This window comes from Oreochromis niloticus, unplaced genomic scaffold (genome assembly GCF_001858045.2).
Source record: "Oreochromis niloticus isolate F11D_XX unplaced genomic scaffold, O_niloticus_UMD_NMBU tig00008263_pilon, whole genome shotgun sequence".
Taxonomy (NCBI): Eukaryota; Metazoa; Chordata; class Actinopteri; order Cichliformes; family Cichlidae; genus Oreochromis; species Oreochromis niloticus.
This window is the reverse complement of record NW_020329075.1, coordinates 56,131-73,896: the sequence shown is the minus strand read 5'-3', so window position 1 is coordinate 73,896 and position 17,766 is coordinate 56,131. Positions and strand designations below refer to the sequence as shown.

At 41.8% G+C, this 17,766-nt stretch overlaps 3 long non-coding RNA genes across 3 annotated transcripts; all 3 read left to right on the top strand.

Moving 5' to 3' along the window:
* The first annotated feature begins 471 nt into the window (after nt 1-471).
* Nucleotides 472-1,327, top strand: LOC109201823 (uncharacterized). Its single transcript, XR_002061749.2, has 3 exons — nt 472-637; nt 730-1,101; nt 1,207-1,327. It is a non-coding gene; the product is annotated as an uncharacterized LOC109201823 (long non-coding RNA).
* A 10,471-nt stretch (nt 1,328-11,798) lies between these two features.
* On the top strand, nt 11,799-12,854 carry LOC112845631 (uncharacterized). The gene is made up of 2 exons (XR_003218492.1): nt 11,799-12,336; nt 12,481-12,854. It is a non-coding gene; the product is annotated as an uncharacterized LOC112845631 (long non-coding RNA).
* A 1,813-nt stretch (nt 12,855-14,667) lies between these two features.
* On the top strand, nt 14,668-17,559 carry LOC109201822 (uncharacterized). Its single transcript, XR_002061748.2, has 5 exons — nt 14,668-14,949; nt 15,669-15,715; nt 16,022-16,066; nt 16,918-16,947; nt 17,401-17,559. It is a non-coding gene; the product is annotated as an uncharacterized LOC109201822 (long non-coding RNA).
* The last annotated feature ends 207 nt before the right edge of the window (nt 17,560-17,766 follow it).

Genomic DNA, 17,766 nt, shown 5'->3' with positions numbered 1-17,766 from the left:
CAGCTCCCGAATGCTGCTTACCTCGTTCGAAATTTGCGCCGGAGACCAACTCCGCCTCTGAAGCATGTCTAACTTCGCCCCGCTGCCAATCACATAACAAAGGGGCGGCTCCCCTTGCACCCCGGTTAGCCAATCGGATGCAGGTCCGATTTTTATGATCTCCCGCTGAGGTTAAGACTGGCACAGCGCTCCCAGAAGACGCCTGACTTCAGCCACATCAACAACTGGCGCCGCTCAGACTGCTTGTGAGTTCGCATAAGGCCCCTTATGTGCATATCAATCGGTAAGTGTTAATCTTCCTGTCTAACTACATTTTGCACTTTCCTTTTAACCATTCTGTCAAACCTTTCATCTTCAAAAAACCATGCAAATAGGTTTTGTAACAACATGGAATACACTTTAAAAATATATATATATATAAGCTCTACTTTAACACTCGGGCTAAAAGTACTTTAGTACACTATACTGCACCGGCAATCATGGCCTCATCAGGTACCCCATTTTCTTACTCTTCTTCATATTATGCTTATATTTTTACTGTTTTTTTGCCTGTTTTTAATACTCCTTGTTATGTCTTTTTTAGACTCTGAAATAAGCGTGCTCACCTCTTCTCCCACTGATTCTCTCGATCAAATCGGTAGGTTTGTTTCATTCTTGTTCTCCGTCTTAACAGCTAATTGTACAAGAAAAAATAACATTAACCCTCTTTCATTTATCAAACTTTTTTAGACATCTCGGATTTGGATAAGTATCTGTTCCCGAGGGCCCCGAGTTCTTCTTCACCAGCGCTCCAGCCCATCACGCCCCCATAGCAGCGATCCTCGGGGAAAAATATCCCTCTGTCCGACAGGGAATGGCAAGATCTGTTCTCAGTGCTAGGTCGTCCTGCTTCTTCCGGCCACAGCTCCATCCCCACCTGCGCTTCTTCTCTCCCGCGACCCTCGGGGAAAAATATTCGTCTGTCCGCCCGGGAGAGGCAAGATTTGCTTTCCGCGGTCGGTCCTCGCGCTCCTGGCTCCCAGAGCACCATCCTGACCAGTGCTTCTTCTCCCCCATCAGGCAGATGAAATTCACAGTGCCTGCTTTTGCGAGCCAAACACGGTCAGTCTCTCTATGTTCTCAGTTTTTTTTTCTCATTTTATAAAAACTATCGTTTTGTATTTATCATAACTAACTGTTTGTTTGTTTTTACCCTCAAATTGTTAGGTCTACTTAAGCATCTCACGAGGAACAGGACGACCGGTAGGACCAGAAGGATAAGGAGCACAAGGACAAGGCGCAGACGGCATCAGCTCGCTTCTATCGCTCTTCGAGCAGTATGTCTCGTCGCTGAATTAATTCCACTCATCATATAAAAAAGCTTCTTTTTTTTTCTTTTGCTTTTCAAACAACTGTGTTTTTACATATTCTTGTCACTCAATAAAAAATGGTTAACCAGGAACGTGATATTACAGACCCATTTCTTGCTTTAGAAATAGCGTTAGCTAGGTTAAATCAAAATACTGTTCATTCACAGAATACACCCCCACAAAGGGGTGAGCAACCTGATGTGATCAATAATAATAATAATGACCCTTTCGAAATGCTTAATTTAGCTCTAGCCCGATTAGCGCCTAGTGAAAGTGTCTTGCAAAATAGCTCTCAAAGTTTGGGTGTGGAGCATGGTGAGATCCAAACAGAGTCAGACGCGGCTCATTCTCAGCTGAGTCTGACACAAAACATTTCCTCATCCGATCCATTCATAGCGCTTAATCAGGCTTTAGCAGCCTTGGCAGAAATACAGGATGACGTTCAAATACCGCTCGAGTTATTGAGTCAAATAAACAGGCTAAATTAAAATCGTTTCAATGACTCTCATAGCCAACATTCGCTCAGCTTATCACCAAACAATGTGTCTGCTAACGAGCCACTCAACCACAGCCCACCCCTACAGTTGTTAAGCCTTTTCAATAAGTCTAATAACCAACAATCGTCCGGCTTTTCCCCAAACAACGTGTCTGCTAATGAGCCACTTAACCATAACCCCGCAAACAATGATCGCGATCATTCCTTTCAACAAGGCGGTAATCCAGACCAGAGTTGCGCCGGCAATTCACCACAACTGTCTATAGTTGTTCGAAATAAATTTAATAATCTTCAAATTAGGCAGATTTTGAATTTCCCGCCTCCAAACGATATTATCGATTATGCACATTATTATCAAGACGTAATGGGGAGTGCCCGTGAAATATCAAACAGGGTGTTCTCCCATGCACGTCCAGGCGATGTTGTACAGTTAGAGCTGATAAGGCAACAGCTACAAAATAATGTTTCAGTCATTTTACGGGACAATTCCGATTTGAGTGAATTTGAAAATTTATGCTTGAGAGCTGTACAGTCAAACTGGTCGGTAATGTGTGACGGCCCGCTTGAGCTCGTAGCTCAGATCGTTAGACCCCCAGCCGGTAGTGGAAAGAGATTGCTTAGACTGGTACTCAACAGGTACTCGCGTTTTTTATACGTGGTCCATAACCCTGACAATAAGTTATGTTTTGCCATAAGTCTCGCCCACCTTCTGCACCCCGATTTTAATGACCACCAAGCAGAAGCCTTAGCTAGAGAAATTCAACAAAAAGCTGGTCTAAATGATCAAACCCCTGTCAGCTTTAATCATATAATTACATTCGAAAGGTTACTCGGATGTAAAATTATAGTATTTTACCGTAACGAGTATGATCGCAGCCTTTGCAAATTTCAAACTAGTACAGCAACTAGCGAAAAAACCCTGTGTTTATTTTTATTTGACAATCATTACTATGCTATTGAAAATCTAAAAGGATTTATCAGCACAAACTTTCTATGTAATTTAGCCAGACTGGGTATAACCATATCTTATCCCATTTCTGCCCCGGTCGTTGCTCTTTCTGCATGCAATCCACATGTAGTGGCGACATCCTGTCTCCGGTATTATGCCCAGACTGTAATCGTACCTGTAGGTCTCCGCTTTGTTTCCAGAACCATAAAAAGGTTGTTGAGAGGCATGAAAGAGTCGCCAGCAACTGTCAGCTCTATAAAAAATGTGTCAAGTGTTCGCGGTTTTATTGTTTAGCAGCAAACGGCAAACTTCACAAGTGTGAAAAGAGCAAATGCCCAATCTGTCGCCAGGAAACCTCTAGTGATCAGTGCTACATGCAGGTTTTAGAACGCGAGACAAAACATAACAACAAGCTGATTTTCTATGATTTTGAAACATTTGTAAACGATCACGGCGAACACGCTCCTTTTCTGGTGTCTACAAAACATCAGATGGTAAATCTTGGAGCTCGCAGGGTGAGGATTGTGCTGTAAAGTTTCTCGCACACTTCAGACGACCCCTCTTTAAGGGGTCTATCTTTATCGCTCATAATGCTAAGGGTTTTGATGCTTACATTATTCTCAGCGTTATCGTTAAGCAAGGTTTAAAACCAAACTTAATCATGCAAGGCTTGAAAGTGATAAGCTTTACAGACCCAGACTTTAACACTAGAATTACTGAGCCTTTTTTTCCCTGGTGCAAGTCCCTACTACTAGATTTACTAGCCCTGCGCAAATTTGGGTAAATTCCCCCGACCCTAACACCTCTTGGCACCCCGCTGAGATTTTCACAGGTCTTCAGCTCCATTGTTCTCCTGCTTTTGCTGTGCAAACACACCCTCCCCCAACCCCCAACCATGAGAGATTCAGGTCTTTCCTTCCTTGCAAGGCTACTTTCCTTCCTTACCTGCAGAGTACAATACACCATGGTAGTTTCTATGTGCAATATTTCTCATATGCAATATTAGTTCTTGTCAATCCTTGTCACTACATTGCATGCCTGTCCATAAACATATATAAACAGAGTTGTACATATATTTATATAGCCACACCTTACATAATATGCATAAAGTCTAGTTATACACACACATCTACATATATATATAAACACCCAGCACGCCCCTGTGTGCGGTTTATCCTTCAAGCTCGGGTCCTCTACCAGAGGCCTGGGAGCTTGAGGGTCCTGCGCAGTATCTTAGCTGTTCCCAGGACTGCGCTCTTCTGGACAGAGATCTCCGATGTTGTTCCCGGGATCTGCTGGAGCCACTCGCCTAGCTTGGGAGTCACCGCACCTAGTGCTCCGATTACCACGGGGACCACCGTTACCTTCACCCTCCACATCCTCTCGAGCTCTTCTCTGAGCCCTTGGTATTTCTCCAGCTTCTCGTGTTCCTTCTTCCTGATATTGCTGTCATTCGGAACCGCTACATTGATCACTACGGCCGTCTTCTTCTGTTTGTCTACCACCACTATGTCCGGTTGGTTAGCCACCACCATTTTGTCCGTCTGTATCTGGAAGCCCCACAGGATCTTAGCTCGGTCATTCTCCATCACCCTTGGGGGCATCTCCCATTTTGACCTCGGGACTTCCAGGTTATACTCGGCACAGATGTTCCTGTACACTATGCCGGCCACTTGGTTATGGCGTTCCATGTATGCCTTGCCTGCTAGCATCTTGCACCCTGCTGTTATGTGCTGGATTGTCTCTGGGGCATCTTTACACAGCCTGCACCTGGGGTCTTGCCTGGTGTGATAGACCCCAGCCTCTATGGATCTTGTACTCAGAGCTTGTTCTTGTGCTGCCATGATTAGTGCCTCTGTGCTGTCTTTCAGTCCAGCTTTGTCCAGCCACTGGTAGGATTTCTGGATATCAGCCACCTCCTCTATCTGCCGGTGGTACATACCGTGCAGGGGCCTGTCCTTCCATGATGGTTCCTCGTCTCCCTCCTCTTTCTTGGGTTTCTGCTGCCTGAGGTATTCACTGAGCACGCTGTCAGTTGGGGGCCATCTTCCCAATGTATTCTTGGATGTTTGTTGTCTCATCCTGGACTGTGGTGCTGACACTCACCAGTCCCCGGCCCCCTTCCTTCTGCTTAGCGTACAGCGTCAGGGTGCTGGACTTGTGGTGAAACCCTCCATGCATGGTAAGGAGCTTTCTTGTCTTTATGTCAGTGGCTTCTATCTCCTCCTTTGGCCAGCCTATTACAGGGTACCTGATCACGGGCAGGGCATAGGTGTTGATAGCCCGGATCTTGTTCTTACCGTTCAGCTAACTCCTCAGGACTTGCCTGACCCTCTGCAGGTACTTGGTGGTTGCAGCTTTTCTAGCGGCCTCTTCATGGTTCCCATTCGCCTGCGGGATCCCCAGGTACTTGTAACTGTCCTCTATGTCTGCAATGTTGCCTTCTGGTAGTTCAATCCCCTCAGTTCTGACTACCTTCCCTCTCTTTGTTACCATCTGACTACACTTCTCCAGTCCGAATGACATTCCAATGTCATTGCTATATAGCCTGGTAGTGTGGATCAGTGAATCGATGTCTCGTTCACTCTTGGCATACAGCTTGATGTCATCCATGTGCAGGAGGTGGCTGACAACCGCTCCGTTTCGTAGTCGGTATCCGTAGCCAGTCTTGTTAATGATCTCACTCAGGGGGTTCAGGCCTATGCAGAACAGCAGTGGGGACAGAGCATCTCCTTGGTAGATCTCGCACTTGATGGTGACTTGTGCTATGGGCTTGGAGTTGGCCTCTAGTGTTGTACGCCACGTCCCCATTGAGTTCCTGATGAAGGCTCTTAGGGTCCTGTTGATCTTGTACAATTCTAGGCATTCCAGTATCCAGCTGTGGGGCATTGAGTCATAGGCCTTCTTGTAATCAATCCAGGCAGTGCACAGGTTGGTCAGTCTGGTCTTGCAGTCTCGGCTGACTGTTCTGTCTACCAGTAGGTGGTGTTTTGCGCCTCTGGTATTCTTGCCAATCCCTTTCTGTGTCCCGCTCATGTATTGACCCATGTGCCTGTTCATCTTAGCCGATATGATGCCTGACAGGAGCTTCCATGTAGTGCTGAGGCAGGTTATTGGTCGGTAGTTGGATGGGACCGGTCCCTTCTTGGGGTCCTTGGGGATCAGGACCGTCCGACCTTCGGTTAGCCATTCCGGGTGTCTCTCGTTAACTAGCAGCTGGTTCATTTGTGCTGCCAGACGCTCGTGGAGTGCAGTCAGCTTCCTCAGCCAGTAGGCGTGAACCATGTCGGGCCCTGGTGCTGTCCAACTCTTCATACTGGAGACCCTTTCTTGGATATCTGCCATTGTGATGGTTACTGGACCCTCTTCAGGGAGGTCGCTATGGTCTGCCCTCAGATCCACTAGCGACTGAGCATTGCTGTTATGGGTTGCGTCCTTCTCCCATATGCTCTTCCAGTATTGCTCCATCTCCAGCCTTGGTGGTGCTGTTGTCTTATTGTTCCCTTGCCACTTTTGCTGGTTCTGTGGTGAACAGCTGGTTTATTCTCCTGCCTTCTATCTCTCTAGTGTACCTCCTCAAGTGGCTGGCCAAGGCTGTGAGTCTTTGCTTGGCAGTTTCCAAGGCCTTAGGTATGGACAGCTTGCTGTATTTCTTATGCACCTTCTTTGTCGCACCTTTCTGCAACTCCGTTATTTGGCTAACCTCCCTCCATGCTACTTTGATCTTGCCCTCTAGCCTCCTTCTCCATGGAGGGTACTGCCCCTTGTGGCTGTTCAACTTGTAGCCAAGCATCTCACTGATCACTGCTGCCGTATTGTAGATCAGCTTGTTAGTGTCGGTAATCGTGGTTGTAGGTATCGTCCGTAGTGCTGCATTAACATCATCTAGCAGACCTTCTGAGGGTACTTCACGTAATCTTGGTAACCGGCTACGGGGGATCCAGGTTTCAAGCTTGGCCATGATCCTGTCTTTCAGGTCAGTTCCTCTCGCACTCAACGATCCCTCTCCTATCGCACTTGGGGCTATGTACCCAATCTCGGGTGGGGGTGATGATATCTCCCCCCTGACCTGGCGTCCTGACTCCTTGCCGTAGCATTTATGTTGTACCTCGTCAATCTCTAGCTGTGAGAGCAGTCCCCTCTTTCGAATGTTGGAAAACTGAGCTACTAGTTGTTTCGCTGTCATTGTGGATGTTGGGTATCGAAGAATCCATAGGTCCCTCATCCTATTCATGTAGCCCCTTCCGCCAGGGTTACTTGCGTAGTAGCACACTGTCCACGTTTTTGCAATGACAATGCAGATTTTCCACTTGTGGGACAAATAAATGCAGATTTGCTGTGTGTGTGTGTGTGTGTGTGTGTGTGTGTGTGCGTTTGTGCAACATTGGCATTTGTTTACTCAGATCCAAGGCAGGCCAAACCTCTGTGTTACAACCTACATACAAAAGACACACATCCACAATATATGGGTACACAAGTCTGTTTTATTTCAAAGTGTTTCAAACTTTACAGCGTTTGCAGACCCAGTGTCCATCATCCCTGCATTTGGCACAGGTGAATTTCTGACATGTTGCACAGGTAAACCTGCTGCGATTCCTGTTGCAGCTCTCTTGCACCTGGCACTGCGTTGTCTTTACAGTCCCTGGCACAGCAGCCTATTTCCTTGTGCTGCATGAATCGGCAACGAAGTTGCTGAGCTAGAAGACTCAGAAACAATCTTCTTTTGCCTGTCCACCCTGGACATGCCTTGTACAAAATGTAGGCATTCACCACCGCCAGGTCCAGCATATTGTAGAAAACCACCTGCGTGTTGCTGCTCTTACGGAATATATCCGTGCCATTTGGTCCAACACGTCTACACCACACTGTAAAAGCAGAGAGAGAGAGTCATGAGTATTTGTTTTTTTCTATAGGCCTGTATAGCACACATCAGAAAACATTGTAGCACTGGTGTAAAATTGTACACACATTCACATACCTTCATGTGGTTATAGTCTGTTATCGTGTTGGGTTTCCTCTTTCTGCTGTTACCGATCGTCACGTCTTGGTGCATGGAACTTAGAACACACACAGTCTTGTTTTTTTTTTTTAGGTGCATAAATTGTCAAGGAGACACTGCCACTTCTAAGCACCTCTCGCTTTGCAGTATCTTTTGCAAGTTGAGGAAGTTCACGCCGGACTTTATTCACCGTGCCCAGTAACGTTGTTTTGCACTGCAGCAGTCTGTGCGACAGTAACAGTGAAGTAAAGAAATTGTCCGTTGTGACGTTTCTCCCATCATCCAAACACGGCTCCATCAGTTTCATGACCACGTTCTCTGCCAGCCTCTCTCCCTTCTGATGACTGGGGTCCTTTCCCAAGTAAGGAGATGCACCGCAGACATATTTGGTGTCCAAATCCGTGGCCATCCAGAACTTGAACCCAAATTTGTCTGGCTTGGTTGCAATATACTGTGTGAATGGACAGTGAAGTGAAGCACGAACGATTTGCTACTGCACTGGGCATTCCAATGTCCTCCTCAACCCACACAGTGCCGTCTTTTACCGTCTGGCTCAGACAGGGCTCCCCAGTACCACGGGGCCTCTTCCGTGGAGGCATGTTCGGTTCTTGTTCCGTCTCCTTTTCAGATTCTTCTGAGGAGGTATCAGTGGCCTGCTGGACAAATGAAACCTCTCCTCCATCAGAATCTGCTTCGTCCATTTCCTGAAGCAAGGCCAAAGCCTGTTGCGCGGAGAGGTTCTTCCTGCGTGGCAGCGATACGGAGGTCATCCTGATGTGCGTTCTCAGAAATGCGAACAAGAAATGATTCTCCCGCCTGGGTCGGTCTGCTTTTATGCACAGCACTGTGCTGTAGTCAAGCAATGCCACTTCCTCACATACACGGTCACAATGGAACAATGGAAGATCTGTGCTGAGAGTCAAGGAAGGTGTGAATGTGTGTCTTTTTTTAAAATTTCCAGGTCAGTCGATGTGTGGGATATTTTGTATAGGTACGGCAGGCATTTCTGAAAGTTGTAACACAGAGGTTTGGCCTGACTTGGATCTGAGCAACTCTGAGTGAGCAAATGCAAATGTGCCAGGCCTCAAGGATAATGGGTAGTTTGCACAACAAAAGCTGGAGGAGAAACGAGCTGACGACCTGTGAAAATCTCAGCAGGGGTGCTTAACACCTCGGGACTTGCACCAGAAAATAAAAAACCCAGTAATTCTAGGGGGTGTTGGGTTTAGGGAAGTTACGCAAATTTGCGCAGGTTTAGTAAACCTAGTGTTAACCAGCGCTACACCGACTCCTCGTGCTTCCTCCCTATGCCACTGTCAGCTATACTGAAAGCAATGGGTTTTTCAGACAGCATTAAGGGCTATTTCCCCCATTGTTTCAGCTCGAAACAAAACATCACTTATGTAGGCCCTTATCCTCCCCCCTCGGCCTATAGTCTCGAGCGTATGACAACACAGGGCAGGAAAGAATTTTACAAATGGTATGATTCAGTCAGCTCTGGCACCTTCAATTTCATGAAAGAGGCCCTTTTATATTGTGAAAACGATGTTGAAATTCTTCGGGGTTGCACATTGTTCAGAAACGGATTTATTGAAGAGACAGGAGTAGATCCTTTCAGCCGCAACACCCTTGCTAGCGCGTGCCTAAAAACTTATTTAACAAACTTCATGCCAGCCAATTCTTTAGCAATACCGTGCCCTGCAAATTACCGTAATCAGGTCAAATAATTTTCCTCATCCTCAATTCAATGGCTTGAATATCTGTCTTACACACAAGGTGTTTTTATCAGACATGCACTCAATCAAGGGGAAAAACAGCTCGGTAGTTATTATGTAGATGGCTATGCCGAGATTAGCGGTAAAAAATACGTGTGGGAATTTTTGGGCTGCTACTTCCATGGTTGTGTTACGTGTTTTTCAAATCAGGCCGATGTTAACCCTCTGTTAGATGCTTCTTTTTCAGACATTAACATGGCCACTCAAGACAGGCTCGCTAGATTGAGAGCTGAGCATAATGTGTGTCTTGTTATAATCTGGGAGCATGAGTGGACCGAGTTAAAACGCACTGATGAGAGTGTAATCAGCTTTCTCAGATGTTATGATCCACCAGAGCCTTTGAACCCTCGTCATGCCCTCTTTGGCGGCCGTACAAGCCCCGCGCAGCTGCGTTGTAGTGTAGCGCCTGGTGAGAAAATTAGCTACGTGGATGTTACCTCGTTGTATCCGTTTGTAAATAGCACCTGTCGTTACCCCTTAGGTCATCCTCAAATAATTTTTCGAAATTTTCAAGACCCTAAAAACTACTTTGGGTTTATCAAAGCGGTTGTATACCCACCCAGAGCACTCTATTTTCCCATTTTACCCTATAAAACAAAGTCAGGCAAGCTTCTCTTTACTTTCTGTCGCACTTGTGCTGAAATGAACAACCAAGAGGGGGCGTGTAACCATAGCAACGAGGAGAGAGCTCTCACAGGTGTGTGGACCACTCCGCAATTTAACCTGGCATTAGAAAAGGGCTATCAAATAAGTCGAATCATCAAGGTATGGCACTTTGAGAAACAGAGTAACACAATATTCACAGACCATGTACATCATTTCCTGCGCAAAAAACAAGAAGCTTCAGGCTACCCATCAGATGTTGTAAGTGAGGAGGCTAAACAGCTTTACATCAAAGACTACCAGGCTAAACAAGGCATCACTTTAGACCCTGAAACCATAAAACTAAACCCTGCTAAAAGACAAATGGCCAAACTGTGTTTAAACTTCTTTTGGGGAAAATTTGGCCAGAGAAATAATCTCACACAGAGCAAACTCGTGAGTGACCCCGAGGAATTCTTTAACCTCATGTTTTCTCCAAAATACAAAGTGACCTATTTCTCTTTTGTCAGTGATGATGTAGCTCTTATTCAATGGTGTTATGGTGATCTCTGCACCCCACTCCCAAACTCCACAGATAACATCTTCACTGCAGCCTTCACTACTTCATATGGGTGTATGAAACTCTACAGTTACTTGGATCAGTTGCAGGAAAGAGCTATTTACTATGATACTGACAGTGTTGTTTATCTCACCAAACAAAATCAATCTGAACTACAATTAGGTAGATATTTAGGCGATCTAACAAACGAGTTAGATCAGGATGATTTCATTACAGTTTGTTGCAGCTGGACCTAAAAGTTATGGCTACATGACCAAAAAAGGTAAAGTTGTTTTGAAAGCAAAAGGGATCACACAAACACATGATGTCTGCGAAAGGGTCAATTTTGAATCTGTAAAGAACCTTGTTGACAATTACATTGATAACTGTGAAGGAGGGTCTACACTTGAGGCCCCTCAGCACAGTATCGTGCGTAATAAAGCAGGCTTTTCACTGCAAAATTCATCATTCCCCCAAAAATTCCGTGTTGTTTATGACAAGCGTAGATTGCTGCCAGGAGGTCTGACTTTACCCTTTGGTTATTGATTATTTTTATTTTTTACTTTTTACTTTTGTTTTGTTTTTGTTTGTTTAAAAAAAAATGTTTCAGCCTGCTTTAATCGAGTTTGATCCCAGACTTCATGTCCCATTTTCCTGTATGGTTGTCGGGCCTAGTGGCTTGGGAAAAACTTTTTTGTGAAATCTGTATTGGAAAACTGTGTACATGTTTTGAATCCCATACGGTAAAAAAATACATTTTTCCTGGCCAAAATATATTTCAAATATATGGTAAATATATTTTGTATTTGTGATGCTCCAAAAAAATATATTTTTGAAATTGAAAATATATTTCTTTCAAACCAAAATACATTTCAAAACATATTTTAGGGTGAAGAAAATACATTTCCAACCTTACAGTAGAATGCATATCAAAGTATCCTTTATTTAAAATGTATTTAGTGCAATAATGATAATAATACTAAAAGTAACATGTTTTATGCACATCTGCAAAAAACAGTTGGATTCAAACAAAACAGAGTCAAAGGTCTATCACGAATTAGGTTGTTTATTCATTTGCTTGCAGTATTTCACATTACACAATATCTCACTATAATGTAGCGTTCATTGACTTTGAAATTATCTGTCAGTGATACAGTAAACAAGATACAACAACTGCTATGTACACTTTAGTTTTTGACAATATATACAATATAGTACTTAAAGGAACACACCACTTTTTTTTGGAAATAGGCTCATTCTCCATCTCCCTCAGAGTTAAAAATGCAGCGTCTTCTTTCTAGATCCGTACGTTAATAGGACTCTGGAGCGTGATCTTACGGGATGGGGCGTAGCCAAGATTTTTGGTCGAGGCGCCATATTAGCAGGCCAAACAAATGCTTGCTGTGTGGCCGGTTGTAATGTTAGATTGCACTACCGGCAAAGGAATAAGCTTGAAAACAGGCTCTCTTTTCATTGTTTCCTCACCTGGAAGAATCATGAGGGAGCTTATGTGTTGGATGTTACCAAAAGAAGGCGTCTAGCCTGGATTGCAGCTGTGAGACGAGCTGATATTCAGTTCTCTACCATCCCCAGATATCTGTTGGTGTGCTTCAGTATTTTCATTCAGGTAAGTTCTAAATACGTTCATATTATTCTTTATAGCCTGTTAGTTTTATTTTCAATGCGCTCTGAGATCATAGCACAAACTTAGAACAAACATGCAGAACTACCTTCTATTTATAGAGTTGCTAATTATTTGGCATTATTGCAGCAAACCAGCCTATGAAATGAATGAAACAAATCCTGACTGGGTTCCAACACTACACATGGGGCACTACGAAATCCCTGCTTCAAACTACATGCTACATACCACCATGCCAATCAGATTACTTCTTCCATGTGTGGGTAAAAAGGTGACCCTCCTGGATAAGATGGCAAAGGTTTGCTGCGTTTTGGTGAACATGTGCCCCAGTGTGGTAGTAAAACCAGGAAAAAATGCTCTTGTTAAATACTCTTAAGTCTTGTGCTTTTTATGTAGTGATAAGTTTTCAAAAGAGACAGTAAATTACAGAATGCTAGTAGTGGGTGATATTATTTAAATGCTGTCATGATTTTATGTGAACATTTTGTCATTTGTAAACTATACATAACATTGATTCTACATTGTAACTGATGTGATGTTCTACAAAGTGCTTTTAATTAAAAATAGGCAAACATGTCTTTGTTTCTTTATTCAACTTTTGAACAGTGTTACTTAGTAAGTACATATTCAGTAAATGCAAAGTATTTACATGGCCCCCTAAATTAAACATTATGGGTTATTCAGAACAGAACTAAGCTTGGAAAGATATTGTCCCATCAGTTGATCCAACTCCTCCACAGTAGCAGGATGAACTTTTCTTTTTTGAGGACGGCTTCTTTTACCTGTCACTACGAATGGTCTGTTTATGTTTTGATCAAGAACCTTTTTTTGGGCAGCTGAAGAGGAGAAGTCTATCTTATGGCCAACCTCTGGCTGTATCTTGGTCATATTACCAGGCAAAACCCAGTATGCAGGTTCATCTGTAAAAGTCCTCGTGCCACAGAGCCGCACTGTTGCTTCTACATTAAACAGAAGAGCAGCGACATGGCTGCAGGTCTCCACGACTCCGGCCATAAAGGTGCAGTGGGTGGCTTCAACCTTCCCTGTGATGCTCACAATGACCTGTGGCTGCAATGCTGCAATTCAGTCTTTAAGAGTGCAGTACCTGAAACACACACAGACAAAGTTCATTTAAAGACAAGAGCTTTAATAAGCCAAGGCTGACACAAATGTGTTTTATCTACTTTCAAATCCATTTATCATAAATATAATAAATAAAGTGTTTTTATGTATCCATGTATAGAACGCTGCATGTTATATTCTAAATCTGCCTGTTTCTTTTTAGAAACCTATCAGCAAAAAATGAACCTAAAGTATGTAATGCAAGGATGTAATCACTTTCAAGAGGGAGAAAACATAATGTTCGACTTTAAGTGACAATTATGGACACCTAATATGATAAGGAGATTCTGCAGGTCATTAATCAATGTATAAAACTAAAACAGAATGTATTTTTAGTGACACAGGACACAAACAAGGAAGCAAGATGTGTAATTAGGATTATTTATAATAAATATGAATTAATTAGGGCAATTTCTTTAACCATAAAGAATAACTAAATCCTTCAGGACAATGTCACATCAATGCACTGAACTCACTATGTTATCCCTCTAACAGAGCCTCCACATGTTCTCATTGTAATTTCCCACTCATGAATGAATTTATGCTTGCACTAATCTGAATGTTCAGGGGGAATCAAACACATTTTACTCGCAGTACTCGAGCTGACTTACCTTTGCTTGAATGACGGCGTACTCACAACGTGGAGGCTTAAAAATAGCCAAATCTTGTACCCAGTCCTTGGTGGATTGGATGTGCGCCTCCAGAGATTTATAACTGCGAAACTGGTGCGCTGTGTATGCGCTGACTCCACAGACAAGGTACCAGAGTAGATCATGCTAAGTCAATAGCGGTTTGGTCTTCAGGGTTTCTACTCCACGGCAGTATTTCATACGGGTCCACATTTCAACAATCAAGTACCGTCTCTTTGCATCTGGACACAATCTGTCTCTATACCGTCATTTTCTTTTGAGCTACGTTTCAGAATGGTTCGTAGCAATCTTGTTTTGATTCGTGGCCTGCCAAGATGGTGCTGCGCTCCCACAATGCATTGCGACATTACGTCAACTCCAAAGCCCTTTGCGTGCAGGAGAGTATGCGCATGCGCATTGCCATGGTGGTTTAAAAAATAAAGATATAATGAAAAGTAATTAATAAAAATTAAATATTTAAACATTCCCACAAATGTGCAATGAACGTGCAAAAATTCTCTTTATTAGTTGTTGCTGTTTCTTTCTTTCTTTCTTTCTTTCTTTGTTTTTTTTTTGAAAAATAACGACGTCTCTGAGGCGCGAATTCCGACAGTGAGAGGAACGGCCGGATACAGGAGACGGGAAGAAACAAGCCGATTATGTTCGCGTTAATTAAGTGGTTGGAAGATGTAAAATTCTCAATTCTGCCAACTGAACATATACGAGATTTTAATGAGGATGAATAATTAGCCGGCATGGAGGAAACGGACCTTTATTTGGTGGAGTGGCGACAAGAAGCCAAAAGACGGGTGGCCGGTCTATGAAGCCTCCATCATCAAGCTAGCAGGTGCCTTTTCTCATATAATATTACTTTATTCTCGCTTATTTGGCACGGAAGCGTAGAGCTGCCACCCAGGCAAAAGAGAAATATAAGTATATCACGTTATAACGTGAAAAATTTATCGTTCTAACAATATACTATCATGTTTATACAATATTTTCATGTTTGAACAACATTGTACGAACAATGTACATCATTATCACGTCCGTACAATATTGTGCGAACGTGATAATTATGTATATTGTAATAACGTGATATTATATTATACAAACATGAAAAGCATAATGTTAGAACAATAAACATTTCATGTTATAACGTGATATAGCTCTATTTTGCTTTTGCCTGGGTGGCAGCTCCACGCTTCCATAATTTGGTAATCAAAATATGTAACTTAATTGATTATATTGTGACGTACTTTTGCCTTTTCTTATTATTCTGCCTTCTCAGAAAGGGAAAAAAATACAAATAAAACTGTTTTACACTTGTTATATACAATAACTATCAAAACCTATTCACATTTAATTTGGCTTTCACAGAAATCCCACCTCTCCTTCTGGCTACAGAGCACTTACTTACCAAGTTTAGAAACAAAGCACAGTTATGCTTTATTAATGTTCGCTAATTACAATGTTCCACATTTCCTTGCTTTTTAAGTCATTTTTAGGCTTTTTAGAGTTTTTGTTTTTTGTTTTTTTAGCAGTAATGTTTCTGCCTATTTATTTCAGCCCATGAAATCGAATGCAGATCTTCCTGATGTGAGATTTACATAAATGTAAGTAATTTTGTTTGTCATTATCATTAATGTTGTTCCTGTTGTTGTTTTTGTGCAGTTTGCAATCATATAAACCTAGCAAGCATCAGTCAGCACAGTGACTAACCTAAACAGATTCTTGTTTTATTCACATATATTATATGTAATTATATATACCTGCACATTGTACCTAGGGTTCCAGCCACTTGGCCCCACCCCATTGTTGTGACAGCCCTGACTGTACACTGCATCTGAACAGGGAACAGTCTGCCACATTAATGTATTTTTAAGTGACTTGTTTGTAATACATGAATTTGTTTCTTACAGATGTCAAAGTCTCAACCTCATGCTGCCCTCCCCCATCCTCCTAAAGTAAGTATTTGTTGTTGTAGTTTTTTATACAGTGTCTGTGTCACATGCTAATCATAATTATTGAAATAACTGTTTTCTAACAGATTTTCCAAAACACTAGTTATGTTTGTTGTCATTCAGACCAATACTACTGCTTAGACATTGCTTAGTGGTCATGCATGTTTGACAAGCTTGTTATGATACCAAAACAGTAGGCCTGTCACAATAATCGATATATCGACTTAACACACAATACATGTACATGACCTCAATAATTGTTGATGATGCAATTTATCTGCCATTATATTTACAAAAATAAAATATAATAATAACAACACAATAACATTAAATAACATTGTTTTCTATTTGTTAGAAAATTTACTATTTATTCAAGTTTTTATGGTATCTAATATTTTGATACCTAATTTCCATGATCTAAATATTTATTTTATTTTATTTTATATTTTGTTGGTTTGTCAATTGAAAGTGTGTAGATCTTGCATTATTATGGTGTTATATTATGATTATACATTCAAAGACATAAAATGGTCTTAAAATGACAATGACATAACTTGTCGCAATTGTTTATTGGTCAATATGCCGACCAACAAAAAGTTGTTATCGTAACAGGCCTTCAAAACAGACGATTTTATGATTGATAAATTCAAAACATAAATAAATTTAATTTCTCTGAGATTCTCTAATATTCAGTTACAGTTCACAGCACAGCTACCTGTACATGCAGTATTATACTGTAAATATAAATCTCTGCATTTAGCATCCCACTAGAAGAGTCACAGTAACTGCCTCTTTTTTTTTTTTTTTAACAAATACCTGTACTATTACTAACACATTTACTGTTTTACTTTTAGCCTGTGGATACAAATGCAGATTTCCTTAATGTAAGTTGTGCATTTTTATTACATCATGTTATTTTTATTATTATTTATTTTATTTTACATTCAAATATTTCAAGCTTCTTGGTTAAAGAAGCTTGATTGCTAGTAGGTAAAGAATAGTTCACCTATAATTGATATTCCCAATTAATTTCTCACCTCTGATTGAATGCCTTTGTTTGTTTGCCTTTTTTGACTATAACAAAACATTTTTGCAGGATATATATGGTGAATTTATATGCATAGATACAGTCGTAGTGCTTGACACATGCATACAGCAGTAGATGTACTAAAAAGGAAATAATTACAATCATGATGTTGATTGCTGATGTCAGTATATATATTTTAGAGGAATGTTTTGTTTTTTACCCAAAATGAACTATATTGCTTCAGAAGAGATTTATTACCTGACTCTTATATATTGTTCTGTTTTTTTTTTTTTTTTTTTGTTATTTTCAGGTTCAATGGTGCGTGTTCTTCTAATGGCCGCCTTCCCACTGGAGGTTTTGATCCACAGCAATTTAAAAGGTAAACAGCTTTGAAAGTCAGTTCAAATGGTTAGCTAATAGTATTCTAAAAAGCCTACAACTCTGTCACCAGTTTCTTTACCAAAAAGTACCCATAAAAGTATCTCTCAATAGCATATCATTGTAGTTCAAATGTTTAGTTGTACAAATATCAGATTTTTGGAAATCTAAAACTAGTCAAACACTCAAATGTTCATGCTTTTTATAGGACGACAGAGCAAAACAGACATCGGGCAGAGCGAAGAACTGCCCTTCATAAGGACACTATGACAGCCATATATAGTAAGTGAAGACTTTC